General features: G+C 44.7%; 1 protein-coding gene across 1 annotated transcript in view; it reads left to right on the top strand.

The window, feature by feature from the left end:
- The window catches only part of TNKS (tankyrase), a 2,150,186-nt gene that overhangs the window by 1,967,093 nt on the left and 160,959 nt on the right, over nt 1–22,134 (top strand). The gene's annotated exons all lie outside the window — the stretch shown is intronic.

Here is a 22,134-nt window from a genome sequence, read left to right as displayed (position 1 = left end):
CTCAGAGGGGCCAAAAACATAAGACCTCCAAGGAGAGCACCAATACTTGCATGGGACCTCAACTGTCTTGGAAAAACTCACACTGCCTCCGTTTGAGCCAGCCTCTGCAGCTGATATAAAACTCTTATCCTGGAAAACAGCTCTGTTCCTAGCAATAACCTCCACTAGATGAGTCTCAGAGTTACAGGCACTCATGGCTGTGGAACCCTCTATAGGTTCATAGGTTCATAGGTAGGTACTAGGCTATCGGCCCTAGGGACCATACAAGCCTAGCCAAAAAATGTACCCTGGCGAGTGCTAATGAGGAGCTCTGTTTGACATAGATAGGTAGTCTGTTCCAGAGTATGGGAAGTCTCTGGGACAGGAATCTATCCCTCCAGCATGTTCTGTTTATTGTGGTGGCAAGGTTTAGGTCCCTAGAGCGTGTGGCTCGGAGGGATTGGGATTTCTTTAAGTGGAGCATGTCCAACAGCTCTGGGTTTGACATAGCTTTGTATGTTAGGCAGAGATCGCCCCTGAGTAGGCGATATGCGATGGAGTAAAGCTGTAGTTTTTTTGAGACGGTCTGCATAGGGCATCTGTTTGAGGCCAGTAATCCTCTTTGTGAGGTATTTCTGTGGTCTTTCCAGTTGTTGTAGATGTCTTGTGAGGTACATACCAAAAAGAGCGTTGTACTCTATAATGGGTCTAATGAGTGTTGAGTAGAGGGGAACAATGACCTCTTTTTTTCTGGATGAGAATCCTTTTGTGATGAGATGAGCCACGTAGAAGGATTTCCTGACCACTGTGGCGATGTGATTATCATTTTCCATCCTGACAGGGTTTCTCTGAGGACAAACCCTACATTTATGCCTAAGGTAGTGTCCAATGTGGCCCTTAACCAAACAATTAATTTGCCTACCTTTTATCCAAACCCACAGAATAAGGGTGAGAGACTTCTGCATTCTTTAGACATTCACAGGCAGTTACGCTTCTGCTTGGACAGAACCAAAGCTTTCAGAAAGACTGAACAACTTCTAGTGGCATATGCTGCAGGATCACAAGGAAAGCCTATCTCAAAGCAGACTATTTCAAAGTGGATAGGCCACTGCATTCGTTTCTGCTATTCACAGCATGGAAAATGAGTGCCTAAGGGCATTAGGCCACATTCAACCAGAGCAGCAGCCACTTCAGCAGCCTTCCTCAGAGGAGTACCAACCAAAGACATCTTAGAGGCTGCAACTTGGAGTTCAGTGCACACTTTTACAAAGCACTATCACTTACCTCTCTACTCTAAATCCAGGGCAGGCTTTGCCACTGCAGTCCTGCAGGGCCTGATAGCCTCTCCTAATCCTATTTAGCACCAGCCTCCCAACCTTAGCTTTGGGATTCAACCCAATTGTAATGACGGCAACAGTGAAACACAATGAACATAGTACAGTTGTGTACCTACCAAAAATGTAGATGTTCGAGTGTATTCACTGTTGCAGTCCAGGTTACCCTCCCACCATCCCCCTTTTCCTTTGCTGGGACTTATCTGTACTTGTGTATTTGCTTGTAGATGAAGGAAAAGTTGTTTTTTGTGCATACATGCTTATTGGCATAATTTAGCCTACCATTTTAGGGGCATCTGACATCTGGGTCAAGAAAAAAATGGCGTCGGCTGCATCTTTTATACCCCTGGCGCACTGACGTCAGGGAGGAGGCGACAGCAACCAACACCAGACCTAGACTTTGGAACTCGGGCAGACTGCAGGTAGTCTGCCAGCAGGATAACCCAATTGTAATGACTGCAACAGTGAATACACTCAAACATCTACATTTATGGTAGGTACACAACTGTACTTTTCAAAGCTTTCAGATCCATCTCTGCCTCTCAGGGCATCTGCTCTTGACAGCTTGGCTCCAATATTGGCTTCAGACCCTGGATGAGTCTGTGTTGGTGGGGATGTTCTTCGTGTTTCACTGTTGCAGTCATTATATTTGAGTAATCTGCTGGCAGTTTGCCCTCAGTCGGCCTGATTAACAAAGTCTTGGGTCCTGCGTCAGTTGCTGTCCCTTCTTCCATGACGTCAGGTCGTCAGGGGTATAAAACATGCAGCCGACACCATTACATCAGTCTTTCTTGCCACGCAGTGCCCGAAGCAGAAGCAGTTTGCAAGTGCCGGTCAGCAGACTCTTAAAACTTTCGTTTTCGAGTTTCAGATCCGAAGTCTTCAACTAAAAAGCTAAATACCCCGTTGGGGAAACTTTTTCTTGCTCCTTACCGATGTCAGTAAAAGTTAATAATTGCATTACTTGTGGGAAGCAAATACCTCATAAGGATTTTCATTTGTACTGTACTCCTTGCCTAGGCCCTTACCACGACGTACCTTGCTGTCGGTTCTCTGCTTTATTTAATCAATGCACTATCCGTCGTCAGTACATTTTTGCTTCTAAATATTTTGGCTCACGCTTTAATTATCCAAAAATGACGTCTGTTAGCAATCCGACTACCGGAATACCTAAAAAATTCAAAGAAAAAGACAGAGACAGGCTATTGAGGTCCAAAACTGCCGATGACGCTTCTCCTAAGCCAGTCGCCAGTTCGCTGGTACTCAGTGAGGCGCTTTTGCAGCCCCTGATACCCGCTACTTCTGATTTTCAGGCCTCTACTGAGACCCATTCGGAGTCCGGTATGCCGCGAGATGCTTCAATTATGGAACCCGCAGATGTCTCCACCTAGGATGGGTCTGGAGCCGCTGTGCAGGCACCGGCTTCTGAGGGTGTTTTCAGGCCTACAGATTTGTATGTTAAACCAACGCCATCTTCAATACTAAGGCCAAAATCTCGAACTATGTCTAAAAAATATGGCGCGTAGGCCACATGCGCAGGCCCCTATGCCTAAAAAACAAATGATCAAAATGGCTGAAGATTTAATTACTCTAATCAGGGGTAGCCAACCCCCCCCCCCCCTTCTAAGAGGCCTAGGCAAGATATTGACTATGAATCTTCAGAACAGGATTCTATTTCTTCTGACTCTTCTAATGAATAGGAATTGTTTATACCTACTTATGAGGACTCTGATGCAGAGGATTCCATTCCTTCTCCTTCTCCCCCTGAGGATTTTTCTATTGGGGAAGCTTTGCATACCTTAAGGGAACATTTCCACTGGGAAAGTCAGGATTTTTCTGATTCTAAAAAGAGGCTTAGGGATTTTCTTCTTCCTCGGCATAGGCCTTTGGCTATACCTCCTGTTCTAGACATTGTTGATTATGTTTATTCAGAATCTAGTATGGCTCCTGATTCTCTACCTCCGGCTCCTTGTAAGCCAGACAGATACTACATGGTTCCTGACTCCCACAAATTCCTTTTCAAAAATCCTATTGCGGATCCTGAAATCATTTCTCAGGGCCTCAAGGGTATTAAGGCTTCTACTACTAAAAATCCTACCCCTTCTGATAGAGATTCCAGGGTGCTGGATAGATGGGGTAAGAAGGTCTACACATCTGCAACCTTGTCTATCAGGGCTTTAAACTGTCAATTTCATATGCTAAAATATCAGCAGCATATCATGGGACTGCTTAAACAGAAATTGATGTTGATTTCTGAATGTGTGGAAAATAAAGATTTACAGGATCTATTGCATTCAGCTGAGCAAGTTAGAAAACATACTTTGTAATGTGGTTTTGATTCTTTGGAAGCCTCTTGCAGAGCTGCTGTAACTGTGTCTGTGCTAAGAAGGCATGCTTGGCTCAAAGAACAAACTCTGCCTGATCATGTTAAAGCAAAATTGTTGGATTCTCCTTTACAACAGGACCGTCTCTTTGGTAATAAGGCTGAAGAAGTTCTAAAAAAGATGGAAGATAAAGCTAAATCTATGCAAACTGTGAAAGATTTCTTACAAGTGCAACCTCCAAGATTTAATAGGCACTGGTCTACTAAGAACTGGTCCTTTCCAGTTCCTTTGAGAGCCACTCAAGCCAAACCCAGACATTCCAAAGGCACCAGGTTTCAGTCCCAAGGGACTTTCAGACCAAAGCAATGGGGTGCCTCCTGTTCCAACTCTGGAAACAACAAGACACCTCCCTATGGTAAGCAGTCTCAATGACTTCCCTCTACACTTACCAAGCACTTATCTTTTAGCAGCCCCTTTGGGGGGAAAGCTGGCTCTTCATGCAAAAAAATGACAACTTATAACCCAGGACAAATGGGTTTTAAATATAGTATCCCAGGGATACAGATTTCATTTCCACACATTGCCAACTCCAAACAGATGGCCAGACCTGCCCCCAAATCAGTGGGCAGAGGCCCAGAAACAAGTACTTTCCCTCATGAGCATGGGGGCTATTCAACTAGTACCAGAAGAGGAAAAGGGGCAAGGTTTCTATTCAAGACTTTTCCTGGTACCCAGAAAAGACAAATCATGGCGTCCAATTCTGGACTTATCTACTCTAAACACCTTTCTGGACATTCCAAAATTCAAGATGCTGACTCTTCAACAGTTACTTCCTATGCTAGGCAAATATGCCTGGTTGGCAACTCTAGATTTAAAAGAGACTTACCTGCATATTCCAGTCAGGGAATCTTGTAGAAGATACCTCCGCTTCAAAGCAGGCTACTTGCATTGCCAGATGTTCATCGTGTTACCCTGCTGCAGTCATTACACTAGAGTTATCCTGTCGTCAGGCGGTCCCGCAGTCGGCCGGATTTCCAAAGTCTTGGTCCGACGTCGGTTGCTGTCGCCTCATCCCTGACCGCCAATGCGCCAGGGGTACATATACTGCAACCGACGCCATTTTCTTCCGTCTTTCTTGCCGCGCGGTGCCCGAAGCAGAAGCAGTTCGCTAGTGCCGGTCGGTCGACTCCTGAGATTTTCGTATTCGAGTTTCAGACCGAAGTCTTCTATAAAGCTAAGTCCCCCGTTGGGGAAACTTTTCTTGCCTCAGACCGATGTCAGAAAAAGTTAACAATTGTATTTCTTGTGGGAAGCAAATACCTCATAAGGATTTTCATTCTTATTGTATACCCTGCCTAGGCCCTGATCACGACGTCACTTCTTGTCGTTTTTGTGCTAGATTTAATAAACGCACTGTTAAAAGACGATTTGATTTCGCACGACACTATTTTGGCAGAAAATTTAATTATAACATGCCGTCGGAGCTACCGACTACCAGCGTGCACAAAACGCGCAGGGATAAGGATCGACAGCCCAGGCCTAAGCCCGATTCCGAGGCCTCGGTTGATCCGGTCTCCGGTTATCAGTGAGGCTCAGACGCAGCCTCTGACTACCGCAGTTGAGGAACCCGAGACCGCTACGGATATTTTGACGGATTGTACTAGGCCGACGCAGCCGTTTACTTCAGGCCTTACCGACGACTTACCTCCCAAGGACACCGGTACTTCTGAAACACCTTCGCTTTCTGAAGGCGTTTTCAGACCGACGACTCTTACAGTTAAAACGTTTTCTAAACTGAAGACTCCTTCCAAATCGAAAAAAGCTTCACGTCAGTCTCCTGTTCAAGGCCCTATGCCTAAGAAACAGATGCTCAAGATGGCTGAAGATCTGATTTCTCTTATCAGGGGTTCCCAGCCTCCTCCTGAAAAAAGGACTAGACAAGAGGAAGAATCTGCTTCCTCTGAGCAACTGTCTATTTCTTCGGATTCCTCTGAAGACCAAGACTATTCCTTCTCTCCTTATGAAGATTCTGATGTTGAGGACTCTATTCCCTCAGCTTCTCCTCCAGAAGATTACTCTTTTGGGGAAACTTTACACACTATGAGGGAACATTTTCACTGGGAAGGTCAGGATTACTCTGATTCCAAGAAAAGGCTGAGAGAGTTTCTTTTACTCCCCCAACTCAGACCTCTAGCCATCCCTCCTGTTTTGGACATTGTGGATGATGTTTACTTAGAATCCAGTTTCAACCCTGATTCTCTGCCTCCTGCCCCGGCCAAGCCTGACAGATACTACAGAGTGCCTGATTCCCATAAATTCCTTTACAAAAGCCCAGTAGCTGACCCAGAGACTTTCTCCCAGGGTCCCAAGGGGGCTAAGGCTTCCATGGCTAAAAATCCAGTACCTTCTGAAAGGGATTCAAGAGCACTAGACAGATGGGGGAAAAAGGTTTACACCTCAGCCACTTTAGCTATGAGAGCTCTAAACTGTCAGTTCCATATGCTTAAGTATCAGCAATTTCTGATCTCTCAGTTAAAACAAAAGATAACAACCCTTCCTCAACAATCTGAATTGAAAGAAGTACAGGATCTGTTGCACGCCACTGAGCAGGTGGGCAAACATAAATTACAATGTGGGTTTGATTCTTTGGAGGCCTCCTGCAGAGCAGCAGCCACTGGTTCAATTATACGTAGGCATGCCTGGTTAAAGGAACAAAGTCTGCCTGAACATGTTAAAGCAAAACTACTGGATGCTCCCTTGCAGCAGGATGTTCTTTTTGGTGTTAAAGCAGAAGAAGTTTTAAAGAAAATGGAAGATAAGGCAAAATCAATGCAAACAGTTAAAGATTTCCTACAGGTACAACCCCCTCGCTTTAGCAGAAAGTGGCCAACCAAGAATTGGTCCTTTCCAGCCACTGACAGGCCTCAGAGGGGTAAATACAGGCGCCCAAGGGGCAGAGGATAACCACAAGCTCAGTATAGACCTCGCCAATGGACCACTCCAACCCAGAAGGGAGGAGAAGACAGGTCTCAAGCCACCAGAAGGCAAACTCAATGACTTGCACCTCCACTGGCCAAATAAAGTTCTCTTGTCAGCCCCCCTGGGGGGAAAACTAGCATTATTTGTAGACAACTGGCACATGGTCACAAAGGACAAATGGGTCCTAGACATAATTTTTACGAGGATACAGATTCCACTTTCACACCTTGCCAATAAAAAGAGGAATGCCAAACCTGCCACAAAATCAAAGGGCAGAGGCTCAAAACCAAATTACAGCTCTCATGGCCATGAGAGCCATTCAAAGGGTGCCAACTCAAGAGCAAGGCCAAGGATTTTACTCAAGACTATTCCTAGTACCCAGGAAAGAAAATGCTTGGAGACCAATTCTGGACCTTTCAATTCTAAACACTTACTTACAAGTTCCCAAATTCAAGATGATTAACACTACAGCAGCTACTTCCCATGTTGGAAAAGGAAGCATGGCTGGTAACGTTGGACCTCAAGGAGGCATACCTGCATGTCCCTATCAGCAAAGTTGCAGAAGATACCTCCGTTTCATTGCAGCTTCAACGCATTATCAATTCTCTGCATTGCCCTTTGGCTTATCTACTGCGCCCAGAGTATTCACAAAATGCCTGGCACCAGTAATTGCATACTGCAGACAAAGAGGAATTCAAATATATCCATACCTGGACAACTGTCTCATCCAAGCAGAAAGAAAAGACATTCTCATACAACATCTGACTTTTGTGAGGCATCTACTAAATTGTCTGGGGTACACAGTAAACAAAAAGAAGTCAAAACTAGTACCCTCACAAAAAATGACATTCCTGGGTGCCAGCTTGGACACAACAGCCCAGAAGGCTTATCTTACACCAGACAAGCAGTTACAACTGACTCAATATTTCAAGACAATGGCAACAAAGACCCAATTAACTGCAAGAAAAAGTCTGCAGGCTTTGGGCTTCATGGCATCTTGCATTCTGATAATACCATTTGCAAAACTGCATATGAGAAAATTACAATGGTTCCTAAAAAGCGTATGGTCTCAACACAGTCACAGCTTGGACACAGTGATATTTCTCATTCCCTGCCTACAACAGGAATTTCTATGGTGGGCACAGGCATGTCACCCCAACAAGGGTCAGCCTTTCACCTTGCCCCCACCCAGGCAAACTATCACAACAGATGCTTCAGACTATGCCTGGGGGGGCTCACATGGCAGAACAATGCATTCAAGGCCTATGGACTGCAGAACAAAGAAAACTGCACATAAACCAAAAAGAGATGCTAGCTGTACAGAAAGCGCTGACGGCCTTCAAGGATCTACTACAACCTGGACAACTGGCAATAAAGACAGACAACACCACAGTAATGTGGTACATAAACAAACAAGGGGGCTCACATTCCTACCCTCTTTGCAGGCAAGCAATAATCTTATGGAACACAGCTCTGACCTACCAAGTCCAGTTACAAGCTCACTTCCTGCCAGGACAGAAAAACACATTGGCAGACGACCTAAGCAGAAACATCAAAGATCCCCACGAGTGGAAGCTAGACCCACAAATATTTGGAATGATAATTCAAAGATGGGGCCTACCAAATATAGACCTGTTTGCCAGTCCTCAAAATTACCAGCTGACAAAATTTTGTACAAGGACATTCCACCAACAAGCTTGGAAAGTGGATGCTCTCTCCTTCAGTTGGAAAAACCTGACAGCATATGCCTTTCCACCATTATCTCTTCTCACAAAGGTTCTTTTGAAAGTCAAAAAGGAGAAACCCCGAATGATTCTCATAGCCCCAGACTGGCCACGCCAGCACTGGTACCCACTATTGAAGAATATGGCTCACAGTCCACCATGGATATTGCCTCAAATACCTCATTTGCTCACACAGCAGGACAAGCAAATTGTACACAGCCAGATCAAAACCTTAAACCTGGCTGCATGGCAAATCATTTAAGCAGCCAACCAGCCCCTCTTTCACAAGCAGTACTGGATGTTATTCTAGAAGCCAGGAGGCCAAGCACCAGGAAGGCTTACTCGGACAAATGGAAAAGGTTTTCAGCTTGGAACCAAGCTAAAGGCCTGGATACAACTCAGCCTCATATGCCTCACATTCTGCAGTATTTAGCTGAGATATTGCATAAAGGACTTTCCTTCTCCTCAATTAAAATCCATGCTTCAGCTATTTCAGCTCACTCCGACACGAATCCACCTTTATTTTCAAATCCACTCCTAAGGCAGTTCCTCAGAGGGGCAAAAAACATTAGACCACCTAGAAGAGCTCCTACACCTACATGGGACCTCAACTTTGTTCTGGAAAAACTAACGTTACCTCCCTTTGAACCAGCTTTTTCTGCAGACCTTCAGTTCCTATCTTGGAAGACTGCCCTGCTCCTGGCAATAACTTCTGCTAGGAGAGTTTCAGAATTACAGGCACTTATGGCAGTGGAACCTTTCCTCATTTTTCATCAGGACAGAGTTTCCCTACAAACTAATCCTTCCTTCATGCCTAAGGTGGTTTCCAGCGTAGCTTTAAATCAAACCATCCATCTACCCACTTTCTTCCCCAACCCACAGAACAAAGGGGAGAGACTCCTACATTCCTTGGACATTCACAGGCAGCTTCGATATTACTTGGATAAAACTAAAGCTTTCAGAAAAACTGACCAGCTCTTTGTTTTCTATGCTACAGCTTCTCAAGGGAGGGCCATTTCCAAGCAAACCATTTCTAAATGGATAGGCCATTGCATACGATTCTGCTATACCCATCATGGGAAACCACTTCCTCCTACCATTAAATCCCACTCTACCAGGGCAACAGCTACCTCTACAGCCTTTCTCAGGGGGGTTCCTACCAAGGAAATTTTAGAAGCTGCAACTTGGAGTTCTGTACACACCTTCACCAAACATTATCACCTACCTCTTTATTCCATGTCCAGGGCAGGCTTCGCCACTGCAGTCCTGCAGGGACTCATTGCCTCCTCTAACCCTCTATAATGCCTCCACCCTACCTTAGCTTTGGGACTCAACCCAAGTGTAATGACTGCAGCAGGGTAACACGATGAACATAGTACAGTTTTGTACCTACCATAAATGTAGATGTTTGAGTATTCACCCTGCTGCAGTCCAGGTTACCCTCCCTCCTACCCCTCTGATCTACTGGCTAAACATATGCTATGCCTTACTGATGTATTTGCTTATAGCTGAAGGGTTTGTGTGTCTGTACAGTGTTCTCACTTTTTTTTGGTACTGATTTGGATCACCTTTTTGGGGGCACCTGACATCTGGGGCAAGAAAAACTGAAGAAAATGGCGTTGGTTGCAGTATATGTACCCCTGGCGCACTGACGTCAGGGATGAGGCGACAGCAACCGACGTCGGACCAAGACTTTGGAAATCCGGCCGACTGCGGGACCACCTGACGACAGGATAACCCTAGTGTAATGACTGCAGCAGGGTGAACACTCGAACATCTACATTTATGGTAGGTACAAAACTGTACTTTCTCTGCACTGCCCTTTGGCTTATCTACTGTGCCCAGGGTCTTTACAAAGTGCCTGGCTCCAGTAATTGCATTTTGCAGGCAAAGAAATATTCAAATTTATCCATACCTGGACGATTGTCTTATTCAGGCAGAAAACAAGGACATTCTTCTAAAACATCTGGCATTTGTAAAAAGGGTTCTAACTTGTCTAGGGAACACTATAAACGAAAAGAAATCACAACTGGTACCCTCTCAGAAAATTACATTCCTGGGTGCAAGCTTGAATACAACTGCCCGGTTGGCTTTCCTTACACGAGAAAAGCAAATTCATTTGGTGACTTACTTCAAACAGGTGGCCACAAAAACCCTGCTTTCTGCAAGGCAAATACTGCAAGCCTTGGGGTTCATGGCCTCCTGCATTCTTCTAATTCCATATGCAAGACTGCATATGAGGAAACTTCAGTGGTATTTAAAAAGTCTATGGAGTCAGCATTGTCACAGCCTGGAAACAATGATTCCTATCATACCTTGCCTGCACCTAGAGTTCATATGGTGGGCAGAGGCCTGCCACCAGAACTAGGGACTGCCATTCACACCACCCCCTGCCGCCCAGACCCTAACTACAGATGCATCAGACTATGCATGGGGTGCTCATCTGGCAGGGAAGTGCATTCAGGGAAAATGGAGCCCAAATCAAATGCACCTTCACATAAATTAAAAAGAAATGCTAGCTGTACAGAATGCACTGACAGCCTTCAAGGACTACCTTCATCCAAGACAATTACTGATAAAGACAGACAACACCACGGTTATGTGGTACATAAACAAGCAGGGGGGTACACACTCCTACCCCCTCTGCAGACTAGCCATGCCATTGTGGAACACGGCCTTGAGCTATCAAGTATAACTACAAGCTCAGTTCCTGCCAGGAAAGCTGAATACTCTGGCAGACGAACTAAGCAGAAATCTCATGGACCCACACGAATGGAAACTGTAACCACGGATTTTCAACATGTTGACTCGCAAATGAGGGAGCCCAGACATAGTTCTGGGGTGAGGCAAAAAGATCTATCAGTTGGACAAATTTTGCACAAGAACTCATCACAAAAAAGCCTGGAAAGTGGATGCTCTGTCCTTCAGCTGGAAAAACCTATCAGCCTACGCCTTTCCCCCTCTGCCTCTGCTCTCCAAAGTTCTACTAAAAGTCAAACAGGACAAACCAAAAATGATTTTGATTGCTCCAGACTGGCCTCGCCAACACTGGTACCCACTGCTGCGCAGTGTGTCACACATTTCACCGTGGCACCTGCCTCAGACACCTTCCTTACTTTCTCAGCAGAACAACCAAACTTTGCACCCTCAGCTCCAAACTTTGACACTTCAGCGTGGCTAATCACCTAAATTCACCCTTAGCATCCCTTAGCAAACCTGTGATGGATGTCATTTTGGAGGTGAGAAGACTTAGTACTAGAAAATCTTATGCTGACAAATGGAAAAGATTCCGTGCCTGGAATCAGTCTAAAGGGATAAGCACAGCATTCCTCAACATTCCTCAGATTTTGCAATACTTAACTGAGATGCTTCACAAGGGCCTGTCTTTTTCTTCCATAAAAATCCATGCCTCAGCCATTTCAGCTCATTACAACACAGAACCTCCCCTCTTCTTTCATCCTCTGCTAAAGCAGTATCTCAGAGGGGCCAAAAACTTAAGACCACCCAGGAGAGCTCCAACCCCTGCATGGGACCTTAATTTTTTATTGGAGAAACTCACTCTCCCTCCTTTCGAGCCAGCTGCTACTGCAGACTTAAAATTTCTCTCATGGAAAATAGCTTTCCTTTTAGCAGTCACTTCAGCTAGAAGGATTTCCGAATTACAGGCTGTTATGGCAGTGGAGCCTTTCATCATTTTTCATGCGGACAGGGTATCTCTCAGGGCCAACCCACCCTTCATGCCCAAGGTGGTATCCATTGTGGCTCTTAATCAGACCATTCATTTGCCAACTTTGTTTCCCAATCCACAGAACAAGGGGGAGCAGATTCTACATTCATTGCATGTACACAGACAACTTAGATTTTACTTAAACAGGACTAAATCTCAAAGAAAATCTGAACAACTGCTGGTAGTATTTGCTGCAGGGGCAGAGGGAAAGGCTATTTCAAAACAAACCATTTCCAAATGGATAAGCCATAGTATTTGTTTCTGCTATAAGCACCATAGAAAAACTATCCCCCCAGGGGATCAGATCCCATTCCACCAGGGCTGCATCCACTTCAACAGCCTTTCTCAGAGGTGTTCCTACCAGGGATATTCTAGAAACTGCTATCTGAAGCTCAGTTCATACTTTCATCAAAGATTATCATTTACCACTTTTCTCTAAATCCAGAGCTGGCTTTGCCACTGCTGTCTTGCAGGGCCTTATAGCTGGTCCTAATGCTGTATAATGCCCTCCTCCCAACCTTAGCTTTGGGAATCTACCCAAATGTAATGACTGCAACAGTGAAACACGAAGAACATGGTACAGTTGTGTACACTTACCATAAATGTAGATGTTCGAGTGTATTCACTGTTGCAGTCCTGATTACCCTCCCTCCAGCCCCCTATTTTTCTCTGGCTGTACCTCTACTTTCTTTTACTATGCTTAAAAGCCCTTTTGGTGTATTTGCTTTTGGTTGGAGGTATATTTTTGTGTTTTTAATTTTATTTGCTCCCCATTTGGGGGGCACCTGACATCTGGGCCAAGAAAAACTGATGTAATGGCGTCGGCTGCATGTTTTATAGCCCTGACGACCTGACGTCATGGAAGAAGGGACAGTAACTGACGCAGGACCCAACACTTTGTTAATCAGGCCTACTGAGGGCAACCTGCCAGCAGATTACCCAAATGTAATGATTGCAACAGTAAATACACTCGAACATCTACATTTATGGTAAGTGTACACAACTGTACTTTGTCTACTCCAGCTCCTCTAGAGTGCTTCTCAGTCCCAATTTCTGGCTTGGCTGTAGACAGACCTCTCTCCTCTAGAGAAGTTGTGTTTTCTCCATGCTAGGATCCATCACAGCATCTTTCTTTTACTGCTTTAACCACATTTTCTCATCAGCAGCAATAGTTAACTTCCAAAAGTCTCAGGGAATCACTCACCCTGATCTCCTATTCTGCATCAGATCTGGAGTCTGAGGCTCCCCAACATCAGATCTGCAAGAAGCAGACTTCCAGATAGAAATGCATCGATTTATCATCTGAATCAGTCACAGAAGACTGGATTTGGATGAAAGGGAAGACTCCCCTAGATCCCCCTTTGAAGACATCACTTTTGGCAAAATCCTGGAATTGATGAAACGGAAGGGGGCTTGGTCCACTGACACACTTTTCCTGGGGGAATTTGTGTTCCTGGAGGCTTTTGGTGCGGACCCTTGTACTGTCTGGGATGGTCCCTCCCCTTGATGCTTTTATTGATTTGCTGTCTCATAGGCCTGCAAAGAACCTGACACAGTGGAGCCAATACCATAGAAACTCGGCAGAATCTTATCAGCTCCTAAAAACAAGGATGCCCTGCAGTAAAGGCCCCCCACTGGATGCTATGGTCATAGAACTGACCAGTAAGTAAGAACTCCCCAAAGAGAGCACATCTTTTCATCCCCCAGAGGGAATTGAAGGCCCTGGACAGATTTGGAAAATTAACTTCTACTTCGGTGACATTTTCACTTAATGTGCTAAACTACCTGGCTTACAGCGCATGTTTTCAGAGAGAAATGACCAAAGAGCTTACTGATTCTCTCTTGGGTAATTTGCCAATGGATATTTAACAAAGACTGGAATTCCAACCATCTACTCTCATATCTCTTTCCAATGTTTCCATGCATCTACTGTCCAACACAGCTGATGGAATGGCTAGGCCAGCAAAAACAGGCGTAGCCATACGTTCTCATGTTTGGAGGTGGTTGTGTGATTTTGCACAAGGCTTTAAGACATCCTTCATTAATGCCTCTATGATGGTTCCACTCTCTTTGGACCCGAGGTTAAAGACGCACTAACCAGAAGTGAGCAGGATAGTAAGTCCCTGTCTGTTATGGGAGTCTGCTTCTCCACTCCTCAGAGAACCTTTTCCCAGAATCATTGAGGAGGAAAGAAAATGTGGTTGAGAAAATCTCAGGGTTTTATCCATGATTCTTCTTCAGATAAGCCCTCCAGTGGCAGGGGAAGGTGTGTTTAATGAATGTCATCCTAGGAGCAGAGGCAGTCTGCAAAAACAATGATTTCATGGACCTTTTTCAGAGAAATCCTTTCAGTGGGCCTGAAGAATTGCCCAACTGCCACACTGTGGAAGCAGTCGAGGGGAGCTTATCACTGCACCCTCAAACCTGGTAGACCATCACATCAGACTCATGGGTACTGAGGATAATCACCAGATGATACATCATTCCCTTTCTTTGCCTACCCAAACTAAGAAAAAGGATTCCGAAAGTTCCACCACATCAATCATAGTCTGTCACAGCAGAAGTCAAAAAGCTATTAGAAAAAAGAGCCACCCAACAGGTCTCACCAGACCAACTAGGTTCCAATGTTTACTCCAGCTTCTTTAATTCTAAAGAAGACAAGGGACCTAAGGCCAATTCTGGACCTCAGTCATTTAAATCAGTTTGTAAAACGGACAAAATTCTGGGTGTTCACTGTTTAGTCCATCAGAAACGATGACTGGATGTGCTCTGTAGGTCTCCAGGATGCTTATCATCATGTGAAGATAAACAAGCATTCAAGGAAATTTCTCCATTTCAGGCTGAAGCTAGTCATTATAATTTCAGAGATTTGCCCTTTGGCTACAGCCCCCTGGGTGTTCACCAAATGCATGGCAGCATTCACAGACTGCAGGGGTTCAAAGTGTTCCCGTACATGGATAATTGGCTCCTAATTGCTCTGATCAAGAGTCAGAAACACTTTACTACAGTTGCTTCACATATTATGGATCACAGTCAGCATTTACAAGAGCCATTTAAATCCCGTGCAGTCTTTAGAATTCATCGGATGCCACCTAGACACTTTGAACCAAATAGCTGTCCTCCCACATACTAGGATTCTTTCAATTTGAAGAGTAGCAAGTCAAGTTCTGTCCTAACCTTCTCCACCAGGTACCTTGAACATGCTTCCCTTCTCAATGCCCCTGTCATAAAAAGGAAAAGTATGTGGTGTCCCCAGTCATGATGGTCACCACAGAAGTGTCCATGGTAACCACAGCTACAGGAGTAGGGGAGACAAAATGGATACCCTTCAAACAGAAGTGGAGAAGATATTCATCAATAGATATGGGTCCTGCACTATGATTTCAGAATGTTCTCAGTATTAATCCACTTTAGAACTTCATTGCCACAGTTCAGTGCATTCACTTCATTTCACAACATTGTGAAAAGTGACCAGATTTCCAGTACAGTTTGGCATGCTTCTGGTGCCCAGTAAATAACCTGGTGGAGATTTTTTTTTCCTCTTTAAAAAAGAAATGCAAAGACAAAGCAGACAAGGGTGTAGAAGATGTGAGCAAAGCATCTGCTGCCTTAGCTCAGTCTGAGAGCACTGGTTCAATTGACAAGCATTTGGTGCCCCTGGACCAAGCACATCTTTGTTCATAGGCCTCTGACATTACTCCTTTGGAGGTTGCCATGCCTGAGGGACAGTGTCGCATCTGACTGGACTGATGTTAGGGAAGGGACTTTCTCAGATGCATAGACCCAGTGGCCTAATTGTTGGAGTCTAATTGGTGATTTTGGAAGGGGATAAAGAGACCCTAGCTATTTTACTGTAAGAGGATGTCACACAGTGTAGCTTGGAAGTACACCTTCCTATTTGGAGATTAAGACGTCCTTCACAGTAACACCCAAAAGCTGAAGGGCATTTCACCTCCTCCGTCTTTCCAGCCAGCATCTCCATTTTAAGATGTTATGCAGGTCATTCACATCTGCCTTCCCCCTTATCCCCCAGGCTTTTTTTTTTTTGAGTAGTAGTTCAACCTGATCCAGGACTTGCTGAAAGCCTTTCAAAGCCTACAGCTAGATACTGAATTATCAGTGTCTGGAGTCCTGTCTGCCAAAAAAAAAGAGAAAGCATGGTTCTGCAAGGAAAGGGGATGCCAATGAAAGTAAGTTGGGAGACCTGGATTATTTACAGCTTTCTTCCCCTTCTGGGCTGTGCTACAAACACTGAGGGGTCCATGTGTGAATCTCCAACAGAAGAGATCTCTTTTGGAAAAAAACTTTCCAGGATGAGAGAGTTCTTCAAATAAGAAGTGTGAGGAATCAGAAGCCCAGAAGAAGATATGTTGACGTGCTGGGCTTGGATGCTTCTAAGTCTGTGTCCATTCCTCCAGCTCTGGGGACCCTTTGGGATGATTTTCTGGGAGTCCCACAAGTACCTGTCTCTCACCCCTACCACAGAAACCTGATAAGTTTTGTAGGGTATAACACTCCCACAAATATTTCTTCAAGAAATACTGTGGCAGATCCAGCAGTGGTGTCTATGGATCTAGAAAAAAGGTCTAAATTGGTTCTTGCCACAGTGCACTTCCAAATGACAAAGAAGGTAGGGCTTTAGACAGATTTGGGAAGAATGTCTGTCTGGTTTTCACTCTGGCCCTTGGTGCTACTGATTGCCAAACACATGTAATTAAGTTCCATATGGCCATCTTTGACCATCTAGAAGAGAATTGGGAAGGGTCTGAAGCTAACCTGAAGGAAAAGTATGGGAGCTCACTCAGTTTAAGTGGCAGAACACTCTAGTAAGTATGGCTATGATGCAGTAAATGTAGCATTTGTGGCAGCAACCACAGTGTCTGTGATTAGAATATTAAAGCAGACAACTAGACAAGGAGCTAATCTTTGGGACTGCTACAGAACTGGAGAAAGGGAAAGGATATGCAGGGTGCAAAACACCTTTCCATGGTGTGACAGAAACTATCCAGCTAAGCCAGACCCCTTCTGTTGCAGGTAAGTAAAGACCAAGTCATTGAAGGGTGAAAAAGGCCCATTTAAAAAGAAGTGGTAGAGTGGAAGGTAAGGGTAAGGCTGGTCCACACAGTGCAGAGAGCAACCATGACTACATGGAGCCTTTCTGTCATCCCTCCCATCCTAAATCCCCAAAGCAGCCTAGACTCATATCCTTGTCTCCCCCCAAGTAAGATTGCTGGCAGGCTTTCTCAGTGCCTCCCAGTCTGGAACAGGATCACAAGAGACATGTCATCCAAGTCATTGCAGAAGGTTATAGACTTCAATATGAGATACAGAAATGTCAGGCATTCCTCCCATATCAAGACTAGCAACATTTGGTAATACCCCATTATCTTAGATCTTCTGGTACTAGGGATAATAGAACTGGTCCCACCTAACAAAGTAACAGAGGCTTCTGCTCCAGACTCTTCCTAGTTCCCAGAAAAGAGGGAACCTGGACAGCCATTCTAGACCTCTTGTAATTAAACATGCACCTAAAAGTTCCAAAATTCATGATGCTGACCCTACAGGGCCATGATGGTCAGATCTAAAGTAGTGGTCTCAGACTTAAATGGCTTGAGGACTTGTTGATGATGAATATAATGAGCCAAGGGTCTGTGAAATGAGAACCAGAAAAAAGAGAGAGAATTTAATATCAGTGTAGTACTTATATCCTTTGAAAGTTGCTAGGATAGTAAGTTTTGCATTAGCAAGTGTTAAGAAGGATGTGAAGTGCGAGTCTCAGATGTCTGACTTTATTTAGTTACGCCATTCCTCAGTAGTATTACTGCACTTAAACACTTAGAAAGTTGCAAGAATAGCAGGTTTTGCACTAGCTTGTATTTTTGGAAGGATATAAAATCTGAAATGTAAGTGTCTTGTCATCATTTAGTGACTGCAGTCTGCAACTGTAAGCCAGAAGACCACAGATTTTATGACAAAACAGACCAGTGCAACTCATTTATACTTAACAAAGTTACTAGAGTAGAATTTGTAGGATATGAAATCTGAAACTCAAGTGACACTCATTAGTACCTCCTGAGTTTTTTGAAGAGCAGACCACACAGTCACACACACATTTATTTTTTTCAAATTCCAGATGCTACTATGAACTCCAAAAAGAGAATGGATCCTGGAAGCTCCACATATATATATATATTTTTTTTTTCATTGTAGATTTTAAATCAATAATGTAACATACTTGACAACTAACAATTCACATACTTGCACATCTCAGCAAAATGTAAAGCAACCCCCCCAGAAAAGTAAAACCAAAGGAGCCTCAACAGAAGTGCAAGTCACTAAAAAACTTTACTATATTCATACACATGCACGTACACGTGCGGGTACACGCACACAGAAAAGAAAATTAAAATACCTCAGTGGTTGCCTTTTCTTTTTAATTTCCTGAATGCACAAGCACACATACCGATACACAACTAACAAGAAAGTTCTGTATTCATTTCTAAAGTAATAAGACTGTTACTATTGCTGGATTGCAGTAGTAATTTTAAGTGTATTTGGGTAATGTCACTCTTTTTCCAGGTCTTCATCTGGCCCACAGGCTGGCAGTTTCAGATGCTTGATCTAAAAGATGGCAAGCTTTACATTCTAATCCACAGGGTCCACAAGTTCTTTCTCAGATTTGAGATAGAGTGCTTGCATTATCATTTTGCCTTGTTTCTCTTTGGTTTGGCCACTGTTCTCTAGGGTATTTACCAAGTTTGTTCTAGTGATTGCTTTCTGCAGAACTTAAAGTATCCACATCTTCTCTTATCTGGATGATTGCCTAATCTAGGCAGGGTCTCAGTAGGCTATGAGTAGGGCCCTTTGTTAAGTCATAACACTTTTCCACATTTCAGAAGTTCGATACTTTACCCGCCAACAGGCTGAATTTATTGGTCTTTCTGTTGGATACTTACCTAGAAAAGGCTTTCCTTCCACAAGACAGTATAATTCCCCTAAACTTGCTTCCTTCTGTTAGCAAGGCAGAAGTGGACCATGGCTAATGTGTGTGTAAATGTTGTGTAGTGTGTGGCCTCAACCATCTTGATGGTCCCCTTTGCCAGATTGCATATGGGGAAGCTCCAGTGGTTCCAATCACTGGAACAGCAGATGTTCTTCATGTTTCATTGTTGCAGTCATCACCGCCCTCGGCCGGCCCAAATACCAGAGTCAATATTTTTGTGCATTGGCTGCAGTCGCCTGTAGTCAGATGTCAGGTTGTCAGTGCTATAAAGAAAGGCAGCCAACGTCATTACATCAGTCTTTCTTGCCGTTGCGCCAGTAGCAGAAGCAGTTCGCACAAGTGCCTGTCAGTCGCTACCAGAGTTTTAATTTCAGCTGAAAATGTCTAAAGCAAAGTACCCCATTGGGGACCCTTTTTGTTGCACTAATCAATTCCGAAAAAGTTAACAATTGTCTCACCTGTGGAAAGCAGATCCCACACCGAGACTTCCATTTTTACTGCATCACTTGTTTAGACCCAGACCACAATGTCCCCCGTTGCCAGTTCTGTGCCCTCTTTAATGCAAGAACCATTCGCCATGGAGCTCTTACTGTAGACAGTTATTTTCGTGTTCCATCTTTGCATTCCGATATGGCGTCTGTTAACCAACAATCAGTGGACATTCTGAAAAAACACAGAGATAAAGATAAGAGACAGACCACACAAGGCTAAGCCTTCCGACAATGCTACCACTAAGCAGGTCATCAGTTCTCCGGAATTCAGTGAGGCACTTTCACAGCCCCTGATGCCCAATTCGATATCTGTGCAGGCCTCTACCGAGACCCTTTCGGAGTCCGGTATGCTGCAGAAATCTTCTTTGTCTTCCGAGCCTTTGGCTGTCTCTGCCTCAGTTGGGTCTGGAGCTGCGAAGCAGGCACTGGCTTCCGAGGAGGCCTTTCACACTACCGAATCTAGACAAAAAAAAATTACATAATCTCATCCGACTACCGTTTCTCTCAGACCGACAGATTCTCTCAGACCTAGAAGCCAGGCCACCCCTAGAAAATCTGCTTCTAGCCACCATCTTGCTCCTGCTCCACCACCCCAAGCACAAATGCTTAAAATGGCAGAGGATCTCATTTCCCTTATCCGGATTAGTCAAGCCGCAACTTCTAAAAGGAAAAGGCACCCTTCTCCAGAAATTATGACAGAACAGGATTCTGAGGAATCTGACTATTCAGATTTTGAAGAAGAACAGCAACCTCTGACTGCTTATGAGCATTCAGATGCAGAGGAATCCGTCCCTTCTACCTCCCTCTGGAGGACCTTTCCTTCAGGGAGACCCTTCACACCCTCTGGGAACATTTCCAGTGGGAATCTCAGGACTTCTCCCAGTCTAAGAAAATACCTAGAGAGTTTCTGGACCTGCCTAAGCACAGACCCCTGGCCACCCCCCTATTTTAGAAGTGGTGGATGATGTTTTCCATGAACCCAGCTTAGCCCCTGATGCCCTCCCACCTGCTCCCAGTAAACCTGACAGGTATTAGAGTACCGGATTCTCACAAATACCTGTACAGAAATCCTGTTGCAGACCCAGACGACATTACACAGGGACCTAAAGGAGCTAAGACTAGTTCTGCCAAGAATCCTATTCCTTCTGACAAGAACTCCAGAGCTCTGGACAGACGGGGTAAAAAAACTATACACCTCTGCAACTTTAGCTATCCGAGCACTCATTTGTCAGTTCCATATGTTAAGATATCAGCAGCACACTCTGGAACTATTAAAACAAAAGATTTCTACCTTTCCTGACTGTGCCAGTTCAAAAGAGTTAGCAGATTTACTGCACTTTGCTTGTCAAGTGGCCAAACACCCATTACATTGTGGATATGACGCCCTAGAAGCCTCTAGCAGGGCAGCAGTGACAAGATCTGTCATTAGGAGACATGCATGGCTGAAGGAACAACCTGTCACTGATCATGTTAAGTCTAAACTTACTGATGCACCCCCGGATAAGGAGCACTTGTTTGGAGGAAAAGCAGAGGAGGTGCTTAAAAAGATGGAAGACAAAGCAAAATCTATCCAAAGAGTAAAAGATTTCTTTCAGGTTCAACCTCCCAGGTTCAGCAGGAACTTTCTCTCTAAGCACTGGTCCTTCCCTGCACCTAGCTGACAGGGCCAAAGTAAGCCCTGCAGGGACAGACCATCCAGGCCCAACAGAGAAGCAAACAGTGGACCACTTCCGGCCCAAAGGCAAGGAGTTCTAAGCCACCCTTCTATGACAATAATTCACATTGACTCCCCCTCCCCCCCTCTACCCTCCCTTCACTTACCAAAATCTAGGAGGAAGGCTCTTCCTCTTCAAAGAAAATTGGCTTTCTGTAACAAAGGACCAAAGATAATTTTTCAGGGATACAAATTCTCTTTCAGCGAACTCCCAATTCCAAGAGGGTACCCAGACTTACCTCCAAATCAGTGGGCAGAGTCATTGAAACAGGTCCAAACTCTCATATTCCAGGGAGCAGTAGAACCTGTCCATCCAGATCAAGCAGGCAAAGGCTTTTATTCCAGACTATTCCTTGTTCCCAGAAAAGAGGGCACTTGGCACTCCATCCTGGGTCAATCCATTCTGAACACCTTGCTGGTGGTCCCCAGATTCAAAATGCTCACTTTGCAGCAGCTGCTGCCTATGCTAACAAAAACTGCCTGGCTAGTGACCCTAGACCTAAAAGATGCCTACCTCCACATCCCCATAAGGGAATCCTGCAGGGAATTCCTGCACTTCAGAGCAGGATCGCAACACTTTCAGTTCTCTGCCTTGCTCTTTGGCTTATCTACTGCACACTGAGTATTCACCAAATGCTTAGCCCCGGCCATAGCATTTTGCAGGCAAAGAATTATTCAGATTTACCCTTACCTGGACGACTGCCTCATTTTGGCAGAGTGCAAAGAAAAGCTGCTCCCGGACCTTCTCTTTGTCAAATCCCTCCTAACTTCCCTAGGGTTCACCTTCAATGAGAGGAAATCAAAGCAAACCCCACCAGGAAGATCATTTTCTTGGAAGGTCTGCTAGACACAGCATCCC

The sequence above is a fragment of the Protopterus annectens genome, chromosome 2.part0 (assembly GCF_019279795.1).
Source record: "Protopterus annectens isolate FY-2018-M chromosome 2.part0, PAN1.0, whole genome shotgun sequence".
Lineage (NCBI taxonomy): Eukaryota > Metazoa > Chordata > Ceratodontiformes > Protopteridae > Protopterus > Protopterus annectens.
This window is presented reverse-complemented; position numbering and strand designations above follow the sequence as displayed.